Source organism: Perognathus longimembris, chromosome 2, assembly GCF_023159225.1.
Source record: "Perognathus longimembris pacificus isolate PPM17 chromosome 2, ASM2315922v1, whole genome shotgun sequence".
Lineage (NCBI taxonomy): Eukaryota > Metazoa > Chordata > Mammalia > Rodentia > Heteromyidae > Perognathus > Perognathus longimembris.
Window position 1 is genome coordinate 4273878 of NC_063162.1, and position 17320 is coordinate 4291197.

The 17320-nt window shown below is 51.2% G+C and overlaps 2 protein-coding genes across 6 annotated transcripts in view; one reads left to right on the plus strand and one right to left on the minus strand.

Moving 5' to 3' along the window:
• Window positions 1-17320, minus strand: part of Dock1 (dedicator of cytokinesis 1) — a 407862-nt gene that overhangs the window by 180152 nt on the left and 210390 nt on the right. The window lies entirely within an intron of this gene.
• The window catches only part of Insyn2a (inhibitory synaptic factor 2A), a 57545-nt gene continuing 48965 nt past the window's right edge, over window positions 8741-17320 (plus strand). For all 3 annotated transcript variants that reach the window (XM_048338034.1, XM_048338036.1, XM_048338037.1), the window contains exon 1: window positions 8741-8882. The gene's annotated coding sequence lies outside the window, so the exon portion shown is untranslated. The remainder of the gene's footprint in view (window positions 8883-17320) is intronic.

Below are 17320 nucleotides of genomic sequence, written 5' to 3' on the forward strand. Positions count from 1 at the left end.
TGCTCTTGCTGATAAGTCACAAGTTCATAGTCAAAGTCAGCTTTACACTTGTAGAGCAACTCTTAAAATGACCGATTTCAATGTATCCCGATGTAGAGATCAGGCATGCTTGTCAGGAAATAAGGAGTAGGGAAGACTACGGAGGACCTCTGCACTTTATGTGCTACCTAAATATTACTTCCGCACTAATAGAGCCTATTTAAATTTCTCAGCAAGCACTGCCTATGTTCCAACACTTGTCAGATGCATCAGAGTTTAAGCTGAATTTAAACGGTAGTGTCCTTAAACACCAGAAGTGTAGAGTTGCCCTAAATGAAGCAAAAGAAGTCAACAGGAAACTCCAACCACGTCCAATGTGCAAGAAGAAGGAGGTTTCAGCCAGACACGTCCTACACCCTGTCTGCCCACTTACTCAGGCAGGAGGGGCCATGACCAAAGACATGGGAAGACAGAGTTCAACTCTATTCTATAGATCCAATCTTGCTAGCAAGATCCTGTCTAAGGTAACAAACAGAATCCACTAGCTTGCACAAAGACACACAGGCCCCCAGGTCTGAACCCAGAGCACCAACCAGGCAGCCAAAGACACAATCTCCCATCCACACTGAAGTCAGCAGCAGAGAAAGCTCCGGAAGTGAAAAACTTCATTAACACCCAAGGACCAAAAAGGAAAGAGCCAGTGACTTACGAGTCTGCAGGTGAAGACGTCAGCTCTTTACTATTTTCATGGTGTGAATGAATCACACGTCTTATTTTAAGGGACTAGGAAGTATCAGCAGCCATTTCATGTGACAATATTTACTCCACTGGGAAGGGGGATAAAAGTACCATTAAAATGTGTTTCTTCATTTCCATATGCGGAGCCAATGAGCAAAATACATCATCAATAGATTCCGTCTTTTCCTAGGCTGTCGGGACTCACCAGTACTTGCAACCCAAGGCGGGCCACAAAAAGACAATTGTACCTTTTCCCAACGTGATGAGATCTAACAAGGAGATCCACGTTTCAAGGGCAGAGAGAGATCTGGACTCAGGACAGGTGGCAAGAAGACAAAGTAGAGGCTAAACTGGGCCAAGGCGACCATTAAGAAGATCATGGTGGAGGTATGATTGACTGATCACAATTGAACCTTTATTTTGAAATCAAACTTCAATCCTCAGATCTTGGTCTCCTAAGTAGCTAGGATTATAGGTGTGAGCCACCAGCCTCCAGTCATGTTTGTTTACCTAAATCCACCCAAACTGTGAGCCAAAGGCCAGTAATGAGGAAAAGTTCCCCATGACTTAGCTCTATCGCTTGAAGGAAAGCACAGTCCAGGAATCTCAAGACTCTTCATCCTCCTCAGACCTGGGAGGTCCGGAGGGCCCCTGGGAGGCCTCCTTTGGGGTCAGGGAGTGGGTCACAGGGGAGCTGTGCTAGCTGAGATGCCAAGTCCACATGCACAACATTCTCATTCTGCACATTTCAAGTGATAAGCACTGGCATTTTGTGTGTATCTTCTGGTCTGAGGGATTTCTTTCGTTTGGCTCAAGGCTGAGTTCTGTCACTCACAGTGGGTTTGTTTTTTTTTCGTTGCTGGGTTTTTTTGGTTTTGTTTTTAATATTTTTTCCTTAAGGTTAGTGTTCTACCACTGGAACCACGGCTCCGCTTCTGGCTTTTTTCCCCCTGGTAGTCGCCCAGGCTGTCTTAGAACTGTGATGTTCAGATCATACCTCTCTAGTACCTTAGGATTACAGGCACGAGCCACCTATGCCCTGCGGAACGCTGGCTTTTTAAAAAAGAATAGGAAGCAACGCGGAAAAACAAAATTCCACCCTACCGTGTGAACTGTGGACAAAATTCCACTTGCAGATGAAGTACATTAATATATGTTTTCAATTACGACTTCAGCCGAAAGCTAAGTTCGTACCGGCATATAAACCCCCAGCGGCAAGCCTCCAAATCACACGAACCTGAAGCTCAACACAGCTCCCGAAGCGGCCAGGACACAAAGGACACAGGTGAAGCAAACTGGAGACCGGCGGATTGTGGGTCACAGTGCAATGGAATGACAGTAGGGGCCTGTCCACTGAATTTCCAAGGATTCCGTATGAATGTGTATATAAAAAAGAAATATTTATTTTTAAAAACGGACCTAAAGGCTGTGCCTGGCTTTAGATTTATCAACCATAACTAGGCATTAAAACAAACAAACAAAAAAGAGCCTCAGGCCTCTTCCTCTCGGAGACCGACCTGCCCATCCACAGCCGTAGTCTTGCTTTCCAAGGAGCCTGCATCATTCAGGTAAACACAACATCTAAAGTCAGGCGATCACTTCTTAGACCTAAATTAGCAAAATAATTTATTGCACTGAGTATAAAAATGTCAAGAGTAGATAATTAGAATTACATGCACAGCGTGTTAGTCATCTTAAAAAGGAAAAAAAAAAAAAGAAAACTAAAGTCACTTGCGCTGCTCACTGGAGATCGGAAATGACAGCCCTCGGTGTTGTTCAGGATTGGTCAGAAGCCAAAGTAACCTGGAGCCCCTGCACTTAGGAGCAGCAAACCCCAAAGGAGGTTCTGTGAATGTCTATGCGATGGATCATTTTAATAGTTGTTATTCAGGAGACGCCCGCCTGATAATGTCACTGAAATCACACAGGCGCAACATACAGTGTGATCCAAATGCTGAATGACCACAGCCACTCCTGTTTCTGGGACTTTTACTTGTGCCAGTCCTGGAGCTTGAACTCAGGGTCTGGATGCTGTCTCTCAGCTTTTGCACTCAAGGCTGGCACTCTACCACTTGAGCCACAGCTCTATTTCTAGCTTTCCGGCCGTTAATTGGAGAAAAGAGTCTCACACTTTCCTGCCCTGGCTGGCTTTGAACTGTGATCCTCAGGTCGCAGCCTCCTGAGTATCTAAGCTCACAAGCGTGGCACCTGGGTCTAGGGTTTTTTTTTGTTGTTTTTTTTTAAAATGCAAAGCACAACTAACTGATTCAGGGAGAAGAAGAGGTACAGCTCATAAAGGTCAAAGACACTCCTTAGGGCCCCAGAGCGGTTATCCCGCTCTATAGGGGTTTAGCAGGAGCACAAGGCTCGGGTGAGAGCCATATCCGTCCCTTGAGAACATACAGTTGATCCCAGCAGAGCCTGAAAGGAAGGAGGCGAGCTCGGGAGGCAGGGACCTGCTGTACCGTAGGGTCTGGTAAGGATGGAAATGGGACTCCAGTGGCCAGGTCCCCAAGGAGGAACACCGCGTGTCAGTAGCTAATGCTCGGTTCACAGACAAGACCACACTGTTTATATGTTCTTCAGCATTCTCAAGGTTAGATAAAAATAATAAGCCCGAACAGGCAGTGTGGCCATATGCAGAACGGGAGGGCAGTCTAGTTCCATCCCTTTGGAGCTGTGTGACCTTGGAGAAATTGCTTACCTATTCTGACCATTGTCTGGGGGAAAAAAGCTTTACAAAGCCTCCCGCACAGCTATCCTGATTACAAAAGTAGATCATGCAAAGACTCCAGAGGCTTAGCATGCTATGGGCACACAACCAAGGCAAAGCTTCCTAAAAGTCCCATGTTCCAACAGCTTCGGAAAAGGAAGAAGTGAAATAAATCTTCTTCTCCATTTTCTCCTCTTTTCCCTACAGTGCACAGAGATGCCCTGGGGCCTTCCTGGCAAGGAGCAGACCTTTAGGGGGGGCGGGGAGCGGGAGGAAGAGGAGGGGAGGGGACCACCTCAACACTGGCAGGGTAGACCTGCAGCCACCCACCAGTCTGAAAGCCATTTTCCTCCCTTGTGGACCCAGTTTAGGTCCTGGCCTGGATACAGCACTGCTGCCTGGAGCAGGCCCCAGGGGTGGCGGCACCAGCCAGGGTGAGGAAAAGCCTGGAGCCATGGACCTCGTCCACAAGAGCCTGGGCATCCGGTGAGGAGACCGAGACAGAAAAGCCCACACTGGCTAGAGGGCTAGCAAAGAGTCAGGGGAACAGGAGGACGCCGCAGCTCACCACGGAAGCGATCCCTTGACCATGCCGTTATCTTGAGACATAAAAAGACCCCACTTCCCACGGAGAGCTAGCTTCCAAGTGATGCAATGCACGACACCAGAGATTTCAACCGGTCTCGCAGATGTCGGTCTTCTCTCAACCAACTAGACATAGAGACCGTCTCTCGCGGTGGAAGCAAAGGAAGGCCAGGGAAACCCAGCATCCCAGCGAGTGGCCCAGCACTCAGAAACAAAGCTTTATGTCTTCCCAGTGGAGAGGAGACGTAGTTGCCGGAAGCACGGAAGGGCCACGTCCGAGCGGGGGCTTCATACAAAAGAACTCAGCCCGGGTGATAAAGGGAACCATCCCGAGGCAGCAGGCCGAGCACTCGGCCCATCTTGTTCTTGCATTGCTTCTCTCCGCGCAGCGGGAGACGCGGGCAGGAGCCAGCTCTCCTTTGCGGGAGGGGAGAGGGCAGGAGAGCCGTCCCTGTGGTCGTGGGACCGAGCCCAGGGACGTGGCTGCTTCATCACAGACTGGGGCTCACCTAGAGTCACTCCGGGACATTAAAGTTGGAGGAAGGAAAATCATTTCCAAGTGAACTCCGTCAGGGGTGCGGGTGACAGCAGGGCAGCAGCCCTGCCCCCGCTCCCCAACAGTCCTACGTGCTGCTGTCCTGGTGGCAGGGGGTGGCCTGCGGACCCCTTTCCTATCACTTGGCTCAGGAGAGGAAGATGGCTTCGATACACACAATTCATCTCACGGATGGGCAGCCGCGCACACGTCGGGGAGAGATGATTAAGGAGCGCACGTTCACAGTGACTCTGCTGGGAGAAAAGCGAAGTGGCACCGACTGGGCCAAGAGGATGCTTCGTTGACTGCTTTCATTGTGCCGGTACTGGGGCTTGAACTCAGGGCCAGGGTGTTATCCCTTAGCTTTTTCATTTAGCACTGGCACTGTACTACTTGAACCACACCGCAACTTCTGCCTTTTGGTAATTAATGGGAGAAAAAGAGTCTCATGGATTCGTCTGCCTAGCTGATTTCAGATCTCAGCTTCCTGAGTAGCTAGGATTACAGGACAGAGAGAGAGAGACAGAGACAGAGATAGAGAGACAAGAGAGGGGGGAGAGTGAAAGAGAGAGAGGGACAGAGACAGAGAGAAATACAAGCACACAATCACCTCACGTAAGACACAGAACACTCCAGTAACAATGAAGGAACTCTGGCCCTGTGCCATTAGCCTAGCCCAGTGGGAAACTGGACTCTGGCACTTAATAAATTTTACAAGGCTTTTGTGAACTTCATTTAAAACATTCCCACAATATATCCTATGGATATATCCTCTACATGCATTAGGAAAGCTTTGCTTACTTCGCCTGGCCTCAGAATGCTTACGACAGTCCTCTACGCTCATTCATGTATCAGCAGCTAAAACTGCAGGTATGTAGCACTCCACAAAATAAAATAAAATAAATTTTATCTATTCTGCTGTTGATAGCTATTTAGGTTACTTCTAGTTTGGAACTTCACAATGTTGGCAAGGACATTCTTAAACATCTCTGGTTTACATATTCTTACAGTTTCTTAATGTGGAAATTAAGACGGCAAAGCTCAGTGCATTGTAGGCTTGGAATTCTAGCAATTCTCCTTATAACATGTGCATATTTCCAAGAAGTAGGCAAAAGAGACTCACATATTTTGATTTGTTAGCTGTCTTGCACTTCCTTATATTTTTATTCTCTAGATGTCTCTGCCTTCAGGAAATCCCACTTGAAAAACAGCTATTTTCCTTTGCAAGTCTACCTTCTGTAGCAAAAGTTCTTCTATAAATGTATATGTATATATAATTACATGTATATATATAACCAATCTATATCCAATTGATTTCTAAAGTGAATCTTCTTTTTATTATTTCACTCTTGTTCTGAAGAAGATGAACATAAGGGCTCATTACAAACCCTTAAAATATACATATGTTCAGTCCATAAAATAATAATGTATTGCAGGCCTATTGGCAGGAAAGTGGCCAAATCTCTTTTCGCACTAGCTAGCCCCCAACAAAATGCTTATTTTAAAGATCAGAACATTATCCTACCCCAGGTAGCACTCTATCCATGCTCAAGAGTCCAGCAAGGCAGGCTTTCATCAATAATTTCACTTGTGACATTAGGGACTGCACTTAAGTGATCCCTCGGGTAAATGGTTTCTTACTCAGTAAAGAAGGATAGCAATGGTTTTAATAAAGTTAGAGAAACAATTGAAGTCTATTAGGCAACCGCACAATTTAGAGCAGTCAGGTAAACTCTGAGCTGCTAATTACGACATTTCATTTTCTTTCCACACATATAGATGGAGATCTTAAGTAACATTATTCTTGGAGTTTTGTTTTTTAAAACTGGTTTATACTGGTATTAGAACTAGGATATTGAAAGGGAATAACAAAATCGCGAGACCCATGGTAAAAAAAAGATAGACAGCTACAAAAGCAATACTTGCAAAACTGTTCGGTGTAAATGAACTGAACAACTCGTGGGGGGGAAAGGGAAAGGGGGAGGGGGGAGGGGGAATGAGGGAGGAGGTAACAAACAGTACAAGAAATGTATCCAATGCGTAACGTATGAAACGGTAACCTCTCTGTACATCAGTTTGATAATAAAAATTTTTAAAAAAGAAAAAAAAAACCTGGTTTCCAGTGCATCCTATAGCTGAGCTCCTGTATGTGCTGTGCGTTAATCTGGTTTTACTCATTGTCCGTAAAGCATAAGCTTTCCATGATCAACAGCACCATCTCCAAGTTTCCTGGCAGCTTTCAATGGCAGGTTGAAGAAGATGGGATGCAAATTTTGATGGATGGCCTTGCGATGGAGCAAGGCTTGTCGTCAATCCCCTGGGAGGGTCCCAGAGCTCTGGGCTCCAGGAGGAAAGGTCTGCAGAGCGAAGCTGCAGGAAACCCTGAGACCTGGTGCTACACATCCCCAAGTCTTAGACACCCCCTTCTGGCTCCCTTCTGAGCAGCAGACATTTGCAGGCTTGCTAGGCTGCCCACACATAACCAGGCCTATCTCCCGGCCCAGCCCCAAACTGCCTTCCTGGTCAGCCAGAGAGGTACACCAGCCCAGGGTCAGACTTGAGGGATTCTGGAGGGCATTCAAAGGCCACACGGGCAGGGTCGCTAGCTCCAGGCCCGGCATTCCCTTCCCAGGTATATCTGGCTCCTAAGGAGCTTGGTGTTGAACCCCGCTGAGGGGCAAAATGCAAAGGGATGGGGCTGGAGGGCATTGTGCCTTTGGGATATCTGCCTACACGTCCACGTGAAGACTCATAACCACATTTCATGTCAAGCCACACTGAACGGCCACTAGATAGCCAGGAGCCAGGCCGGGTCAGGCTCAATGGCAAAGAAGGAGCAATGGCTCAGCCCGGGCTGGGGGATGCTGGGCCTCGGGGCGGGGCAGGCACCGGCGAGCACATTGATGTGTCACCCCGTGAGGGGGGGACCCGGGCAGGTGACAGCACAGGGCACCGGTGCTCCCGACTCCCGCTCCACATCCGGTACGGTGCTCTGTGGGCTAAAACGACGCGTCTGGGTTTCCCCCCTCCTTGTGGGAAATATACGGAGTAATCAGCGCTCAAGCCACAGGTCCATTCTAGGAGGAAACCGGGGAGCCCGGGCATCTGTGGCCCAGGCACGGGGCGCAGGGCACCCTGGAGGGCCTGGCCAGGAGCTGCAGCAGGGCCTGCTCCGGAGTGCCTGGGAATGTCAGGATGCAACAGACCCGGCTGGCAGGCACCCCACCCACCACCGCACACACACCCCGGGCTACGCGCAGCCCCTCGGCCTTCCATGCCACATTGCCAAGGTGGACTTCAGGTCGGCCGGGGCAGAGCAACATGCCCCGACCCCCTGCGAAGGAGCCCTGTGCGCCCCCCTGCGCCTGGGGTTTCACAGTCGCATGGGGGCTGCCTGCTGGCATGGCGGAGAACCCGGGAACGGGGTCCCCACCCGCCCGCTGGCTGCTCCAGAGGCAGCAGCTCCAGGGCAGACTCAACAAGTTCCCGGGCCAGGCAGCGCCGCCTGCAGCCGAGAAGCCCGCGGAGGAGGAGGCAGCCGTGGCGGGGCCGGCGCGGAGCGCAGGCGGCCGGGCGGCGGCTTCCACCTCCTCCTCCGGCCCGGCTGCCGCGGGAGGGGGCTCCGGACCGCGCCCCGCGCCCCGCGCCGCCCGCCCGCCGCCCGCCCGCCCGCGCGCCGCCCCCGCCCCGCGGGCCCCGGGGCTCCGCCCGCCTCGGTGCCAGCCCAGCCCAGCCCAGCCCAGCGCACGGGCGGGCGGCGGGCGGCGGGCGGGCGCGCCGCGCGGCTCCCCGCGCCGCCGACTCCGCGTCTCCCCGCGGGCTGGCGTGGCCGGGACCCGCAGCCGGCGAGGACTTCCCCCTCCCCCGCCCCCTGCCCTGCCCGCCCCCTCCGCCCGGCTCGCTCCGCTCCGCGCCGATCGCAGTCAATGAGGACATCGGGGGAGCGCGGAGCCCGGCGGCCGTGGCGAGCGAGCGCGCGGGCGTCCCCCGCGCCGCCGGCCTCCGCGCTGCCTCCCCGCGCGCGCCGCTGAGCGGAGCCGGGGAAGAGGGACGCGAGCTGCGGCTCCGGGCGGCCGGGCCGGGCCCCGGGGTAACGGAGAGGGGCGGGCGGCGGCGGCGGGCGGGCGCGCGGCCGGCCGAGTCCCCCCCCCCCCATCCCCACCTCCACCCCCACCCCCGAGCCGATCCTGCCTCCGCGCCGGCCCGCGAGCCGCGCGCCACGGATGCCCTGCCCCGAGTGCTCCGCGCCGCGCCAGGCTTGCCGGGGTCCGTGGCGAGACATGCCTGAGCCGGGCGCCGCACCGACCTGGACTTCTCTGTGAGCCGCGGAAGGTAAGCGAGCCCCGCGCCCGCCGCCCGCCGCCGCCCCCCGCGGCAGCCCCTGGCCCTGGGCACGGAACGGGCTCCGACCCGGGCTCGCGCTGCCCCCCAAGCCCGCTGTGCCGGGGGCCAGGCGCGGCCGGGGCCGGCGTGCCCGGCACCCTCGGGGCGCCCAGGGGCAGCTGGCAACTTTGGGGGCGGCCGGGGAGAGGCTGGGGTTACCACGTAGGCTCCAGACAAACGCCACAGCCTGGTGGGCGCCTGTGATCCCTGCCCAGGCAGAACTGGGGGGCCGGGGGAGGGGGGTGTCCGTGGGAGGCCGGCCTTCTCTCCAGAACATCTCCAGGCTTTTTAAGTATTTTCCAAACTAAAGCAAACTGGCAAGTACCTGCAGGGGTGATTAACTTCGGGGGAGATAAATGGGAGCCCATGATGGAGTGGGTTGGGGGGGGGGGCTGGTGCTTGCAACCCTAGGCAAGGCAGGGCTGGAGCCGGAGCGGAGGCAGATAGATGCCCACGTGAAACGCCTGTCTCTTCCACTAGGGTTGGCACCTCCTTGAGGCTGCAGGCTCGGGTCAGTGCCCACGGGGCTTCGTGATGGTTCGCATCCCACCTCCGACCCGCACACGCGTGGGAAAGCAACCCCCTGTGCTGCAGCCTAAGCAAGCAGGCAAGGGCTGGAGGTGGGGGGGGGGGGGTGGGGAGGGACCCTGGAGCCAGCTAGCTCCAGAAGCCCAAAGTCAAGAAAGAGCAAGAGTCTGCGTCTTGCTGGTTCATGCTCAGGTTCCCGGCTGGCGTCCTGTCCTGGCTGCTCACAGAAAGCACGGAGCCTGTGACCTCAACATTCTGCTGGGCACCCATATGGACGGGGAGCGGGAGCCAGCCATCGTGGGGTGCCAGGGGTGCAGGAGGAGCGGCGGCCCCGGGAGCTAGGAAGAGGGAAATGGGTGCCGCTTGCCCATCTGCAGATCAGGGCTCCGCTCCCTTCCCCTCTCCTGCTGCGGGTCTGTGCCGGGGGCCTGGACGCCCTCGTGGGCCCCTGAGCCAGAAGCAGCAGTGAAGCACTTTAATTTGACCTTGCCTGCTTGGTGGCTCAAATTCTGCCAGAAGCATCCTGAGGTGAAACTGGCAAGAGGAGGACAGAACTTTGGGCAAGCCCTACCTTGGCTGAGCACCCAAGAGTGATCATTTCAGAATGCTACACAGCCGGGGCTAGCAGAGGTTTTCTCTTGGACAAGGACTTGCTAGTGGGTTTACCTTTCTGTATCCCAGCTGGAGACTGTCAAGGTTACAGCACTGGGGACCTGATTTCAAAATGCCACTCGAATCACAAGGGCCTGGCCATTCTAGTGAGAAGAGTGTCCATGGAAGTGACATAACCTTATTAAGCTTAAGCCCCAGCAGTAGCAGAAAGTAACCCATTTCAATACGCAGCCGAGGAAGGGATTGCCTTTTGCTCTTCATAGTGTGCAATCTATTACATTCAGATCCTGTTGAATGTTACTTTTCCAAAGTTGCTATTTATTTATCTTTGCAATATTTTTGCAAGGAAGATTAGCAAACGTGCATGAGCGGCTCAAAGGGAAAAAGATGGAAGTCCTGTCCTCTGCATGCCTTGCCAGATTATTAGTAATTTACTATTCATGTTTACTACTTACATTAGATGGCACTGCGCCACACCATGGGTTTCATCAGAGGCGTGTTGAGGGAAGGGGAGTGTCGGGGAGCCATCACTAATTGCATGATTTTGCATAAATTATGTTAGCTACCCCCGAGTTTTTGCTTCCTTGACTTCACAAAATTCATTGCCTGACAAAGATAGAGTGATTCAGTTTGATTCCTTTAGCTAATGAAAAGACCTCTGCTTAAAGACAGGGTGCCCTTGAAAAAGCCAAGTATGCTTTCACACTTACTACAGTTGCCATGACTTTCTGTTTTATTATTGCGATTAAGACTTGGAGCTTTTACGTAAATCAGACCCATTATCCTACTGAGAAACATAGTCAAGAAATAGCTTCATAAGGCAAATCCTAGAAAAGCTGCAGGTCTGCACAGGGAGCTTGCAGAAAAAGCTAGATAAAAAGCTAGGTACCCCAATACTTGATTATTTGGGCGGGGGAGGGAGGTGGGCCCTCTATTTTGACACAACTGTTTTCCTAATGGCAGGATAGGGAAATGTCTTTTGTTTCTCCATCTGCAGGGAAAACATTTAAAAATACATAATGAATATATAAATGAAAGATTCGTACAGGAAAGGCATACGTCTACAAAGAAAGATTTCCACACAATGGGACAAGCAGGAAAATTTTATCAAGGAGGAAAAAACAAAGATCCTCTGAAGTTACAGTGGATCCGCTGAGAGGCTGGGCACAGACAGCCACGCGGCGCCATGTTTGTTTTCTCTTCTTTGCTCCAACTCACAGTGGCTTCACGGAGAGGAGCAGTGGCTGAGCTTTCCTTTGCAAGAGGCAGATTACTTAGGACTACTGAGCTCGGGGCCAGGCTGCTTCTGAGAGCACAGCGGTCACAAACAATCCACAGCAGCCCTCTGTGGACAGGCCTTCTCAGAGCCAGGGACAGGATCACTGTGGAAATGTGTTCTAAGCTCTGGACCAGCCCCCCCCCCCCCCGCCCAACACACACCTAAGCACACGCAGGACCAGGTGATCAGCCATCCCAGTGACCAAAGCAGTGACACACCTGTCATTGTGGGGACGGTCCAGGAGAAAAGTCACAACACTAGTTCAAAGAGTTACTTCATAACCTGACTCTCACCCTCCCAAATTCCACAGAGACCTACTTTCCTCAACCCCCAAATTAGCTGACATAATTTATGAAGCAGATTCTTTTTAGTCTCCTCACATATTTGATGTTAATATTTTATAACATTGTGAAGTGGCTTCAATATTTTAAGGCAAAAATTTAATATGATTGATATTACACGACAACACATCCATTTTCCGAAATTCTCCTACAAATAGGCAGAAAAGTCTCTATCCCAGCTTGAATTCGTCTTTCCATACTTGGGGTGAAAAAGAAAAAGGCAGAACTTTTAATCAGCTTATTTAAAAATACATGGACCTTCCACTTTTAGGACAAAACAGAGATGTGGTGCAGGTGGCTGAGGTCATGTGACCATGCCGTTCAGACGGCATCCTGTGCTCAGCTGCGTCACACAAGGTACAGGTTCCGCACCTACGGGTTTTGTCCGATAATGTATTTGTTTCAGCCGCTGAAAGCATGAGGGCGTCTCCAAGAACCTTGCCTTTCAGACTGAAAAACACCGTCACTTTACAGATCATCTCTTTATCCCGAGACACCTCTACTTTTAAGTCACCAGGATATCCTGTGCACACTAGAATCATCCATACTTCACACAAACCCGAAGTGAGGTGAAGCATGTGGGGGTATACTAAGATCAAGTTACAAAACCTCTATCTACATAAAAGCAAACTGTTCTAGCTCCATAGCCCTGTGTCTCCCTGCGGATTGGTAGAGGGATGACAATGAGCTTGAAGAGAAGCAGATATTAAGGATATTAAGAAGAAGGAGGAATTCTTTCTTTAAATTCCATCCTAAACCTTGGGGATCCTACCCTATTTCACAGGGATTCTGAAAGTACGCTCTCTCCGAAGCCCTCGTTTGTGCATATTGCTTTCACAGAGTACAAAGCTGAACACTGGAGATAGTGTATGTCCACAGATACGACTCTGCACAACGTGATCCCAAGATCAGGAACAGGCCGGAGAGGCACCCGTCTTGCTACGGTGCAATCACATACACCAGTTAAGCCTATAAAATGAATTTAAAAAAAAAATCCCAGCAGCATGTCCAAACACTGGTCGAAGTTTAGACTGCCGTTACTATAGAAATTCCAGTTCCATCCTTAATAATCCAGCTTTGGTCATAAAAGGAAAGGCTGTAAACTACTGGTTATGAGAGGCATGGAGGAGATTATGGGACTCTTTGCAAATAAGCATTGCCCTCTCTCTGTGCGTCAGCACCCCAGGAGCGGTGGGGGGGGGGGGTGTGCATGGGGGGCAGACCAGGCTGGTGTCAGCCGCTCTGCTGAGGAGTACCATCGGGGTTCATCATATACACTGGCAACTCCCATGAAACCCAAGAGTCTGTGTGTTTCTAGGTCATTCCACTGGTAACATTGGTCCCTGTACCCTTGTTCTAGAAGCATCCTGTACTGTTCGATTGGCCCTTTAAAAATCCTTCCCGTGCTCTTAGTGGTTATATTGCAGATAACTCCTATTATCTACATTTTTGCTTCATGAAATCTGCTTATTTTTGTAATAAGTGATTTTTAGCATCCTTGAAAATTGAGTGGAACTATAAAAATCTGAGTTCTAAAACGAGGCGGGCAGAGGCAAAGTGGATATGCCGTTGGAATTGCTCACCAAAGATGCGTGTCATGAAAACGGCACCGAGTAGGGACCCAGGGCCCAGGCGTTCCAGCGCTCAAGGATGCTTATTTGAGACTCTCAGGTCCAGGGGCAGAAACGAAGCGGTGCCAAGTACCTGAAGGCTCCCAGGAGGAGGAGCAGCAGAGGAGGTTCAGGAGCAAGTGGCGCAAGTGTGGTTGGTGGACTGGAGAATGAAGGGGGAGGGGGGGATTGAACTTCTGGGTCTGGCAAATAGCCATCCTAGGACTTCAGCCGTGTGGGGTCCTGATCAGAGCAAGGGAACCCCAGGGTGAGTGGGAGAACTGACACTGGCCAGGGGGTGAGGGTCGGCAACAGAGGGGTGCAGGCTGGAGCGAGGAGATCAGGAGCACCTCCCATCCCTGAATGTTTTGACCAAGAATAGATATCGTGAGAAGACCAGAGATCAACCAGAGAAAAGGAATTGGAGCCCAGCTGAGAAGGTGTCACAAGTGAGAATTGACTAGTGCCAAAGGTGACTAGCGGCTCCGGGGCTGCGTGGAGGGGGACAGAATCCACTGGAAAATTCCGGTAACCTGGCAGTTGGTAAAAGAAGGAATTAAAGATGCTGCCCCAGGCCGGTAAGGGAGTAAGTGGCTTTAATGGAAACTTTAGTCTAAGAACCAGCAGGCGAGATGGAGGGGGGGAGGGATAACACGGTGATTATTTGGAAGCTGAGTGCGTTTTCAACTGGAAATATTATTTTAATAAGTTTTTCATCATCTCTAACATCTTAGAACTTCTGTTAAGAATGCATTCAAATATGAGGGGAAAAAATGGACCCATGCATTCACAACCCAAGAAATCCTCAAAGTACGCAGCAGAGTACTATCTAGTAACAGGTTTTTAATAAATATTTAATGAAGTTATTAACAGGAACCAGAGCCAGTCATTTTACTAGAAATTCAGGGAATCCTGACTGTGGAAGAATTGTCCCTTTCTATAGATTTATTTTTGTTTCATATAGTAAGAACTAAAGGGATAAATGGCCCGAGAGGGTGTTAAGTGGAAGGCTACTTTCAGAAATTGACCATCAGTCCTTACATCCGGCTAATCAGTATTTAGAAAAAATATTCCCAAAGTCTTGGCCTTTTGATCGCTGAGTCCAGCCTCGGGCATTTCATGTGGTAAAAGTTCACCACTTGGATACAAGCTGACTTTGTAAGGAAGCAATGCCTTTGGATGTGTAATGGTGTAGTAATTGACTATAAGAAATTATCCAGGAGAAAGAAGAAAACTTAGCAAGCTATAATAAGAGAGAGTCTCTCCTAGTCCAAACACTGGCATTCTGAGTTGAAAGGAATGTTCACTAGAGCTTTCCCAAAAAACCTTGGGCCAACTGGAGACACCTAGCCGTCTAGGCCTCTGCTTTGCCTGGACGTTTCAATTTGACATCGCCATAACAACGTCATTGATCTAGGTGCCGGACCCATCTCCAGTTGACTCCTTTTCAACAATCAATAGGAGCAATGCGCACAGCCTCTGCCCTCTCTCCTTGAGAGCGCACGGTGAACGACTAGCGTCCAGCTGATCGTGAACCTGAGATGCCCACAGCGTGGACTGGGTGGCCAGGATCCACCGCCCCAGGTGTGAACACGGAGCTTGAATTCACAGGAGTGCAGGAAACAATCCATTTCTCACCTTCCAGCCATATTTTTTAATTTCACATCTCAGGCCATTTAAGCGCCCGAATGATAGCTGCTGCTCACAGTTATTTATTCTGTGTGTTTGTTTTAATGGCGGTTGTTAGCTTGATGGGGCACTGCAATAGTTTGCATCCTCGTTTGTTTTATACTTGCTGTTTCTATTTGCCTCCATATGTAACATTAACTCTCCTCATAGTGTATTGTGAGTTTACTTGCTGGGCTTAGTAGCTTTGTGAACGTGGCCCCAGTACCCAGGGTTGGCCTGGGTGGGGTGGAGGGAACACTGTCACCTGCTCTGTCTCTGGAGGGCTGGCACTCCAACCCCAGGGCCAGAAGCCAATGGTAAGTGGGCGGTAGACATTGCTCTATAACCTAAATGCATTCTTGGCAGTCATTAAGCTTGTACGTGCAAGCATCAATTCTAACCCCCTATCCACAGAGTCAAGGAAAGGGACCACGGCCATGCCTGATTCCAAGGAAACATCAAGGGCAAGCACACAATTCTCAATAAGCCATTCAAATCCAAACCTTCCGCTGGCTGTTGCTCCCCAGTGAACTGGACCCAGTGTTGTACACGCGTGGAACACATTTCCAAGTGTGCGGGCCTGTGAGCCCCCAGCTCAGAGGGCGATGTACCCACGGCCCCCCGAGAGCCGACCTGCTCTCCACACAGGGCAGAGGGGAGCGCCCAGCCACGGGCCCAGCCTCCATGCACAGCCCTGCCAAGAACGTGACCGTGGGGACGTGACCTAGCTACCCAGGCCCCGGCCTCCCACTGTGTCACAGAAATGGCGATAGGTCATTCAGGGGGGTTCTGGAGAAGGAGCTCTGAACACAGACAGCACACAGAAGGGAACGCAATGTCACCTCTCATCGCCACCTTTCCTCTCTGAGACCGTAACTTCCTCAAGATCCTTCTGGAAGGACCAGCAAAGCAGTTGGCCCTTCAACTGCAGAACTGAAGGACTTGTAGCCAAGAATTTCCAGGTCAGGGAAATTAAATGTCCTGGAATGTGAGAATGCCAACCAGATGACCTTAAGTATTCCCCCTCCCACCCCGTCCCATACCAGCTTGTAAAATCCAAGCCTAAGTCAAGGTGCTAGGACCCGACCTCTGACCAGACCCATGGTTGACAAAAGACCATTGAGTTCCTAGAAAAGAACCGCATTCTGCAAGCATTGCATCTCCAACCAGAAACAAAACACAAAAGACTCACCAAGGTTAGGGAATAGGCCACATTCCTGTGGTGAGTCTGCCTCGTGAGTTGACCCTAGAGCTGCAATATGATTGCTCGTCAACTCACTGGGATAGGACGTGAACATTACAAAGAGCCGTACTGGCCACCAGCTCTCCCCCACCACCGAAATCGCCTTGACCAGCTACATTCTAGAAAGAAACTAAAATCAAACAAGCCAGTACTCTGCTCCCCTAGATATTCATCCACCCATCTCCTCTTCAGCAAATGCTCTGCCCCTATTGTTATGTGCCACAAGTTGCTTTACGTTTTAAGCATTCAACAGCCCCACGTCTCCTCCCTCCCCTTCCCCCTCTCTCCTTTGCTGCACAGACTAGCTACCTGGTCCTTGGGCAAAGCTTTCCAGGGTGTGCGCTAGGGAAAAATGCACCCTTCCTTCTGTGAGAACAGCTGGGCTCAGGACTTTCCTCTCACAAGGCTACAACTTCATGCTTTAAATACACACACACACACACACACACACACACACACACTCTCTCTCTCGCTCGCTCGCTCGCTCTCTCTCTACAGAAGGGGTCATTTGAGGACTGTAAGAAGTCTGTTTAGGATTCTAAAGTGTGTGGAGGATCATTCGGTAGGCCTTCAGTCCTGCTTAGTTGCTACGATGCTCCTCACATCTAGTGACAGACTCTTTGGCCCTGCACCATTGTTCTCATCCCTTTTGCTCAGCCCAGTGATGTCACAGGACATCAGACAGACCCAAGGAGATGCAGGGCAGACAGCAGGACAGATGCAAACACAGGAGTGTCAACCTGGACTCTCCACTAAATGTAGGCTCATTAGGCAGTGCGAGAAGTTTAGCCGCCTGGCCGGTCCTTGTTGTGTGCTCTGCCCCAGGACCAGGTGTTAAGTTCCACTCTGAAGAGGAGGCGGCTACCACGCATGTGCTACGACACACATCCAGCAGCCAGAGAGCTGACGGAGTTGACCCGGGGCCACCGCTCATGTCTGCGCCTTCCACAGGGAAGGGGGTGGAAGGCACCTGTGGTGTCTCCAGTGCAGTCCTGAGTAGCTCCCCTTCCTTCCCATCTGTCCGCCTGTGCGTTTCTCCACCCTCTGTCCGCAAAGATGACCTGCACCCACAGTGTTTTCCCCACGGAAGGTCAACAATTGTTCTT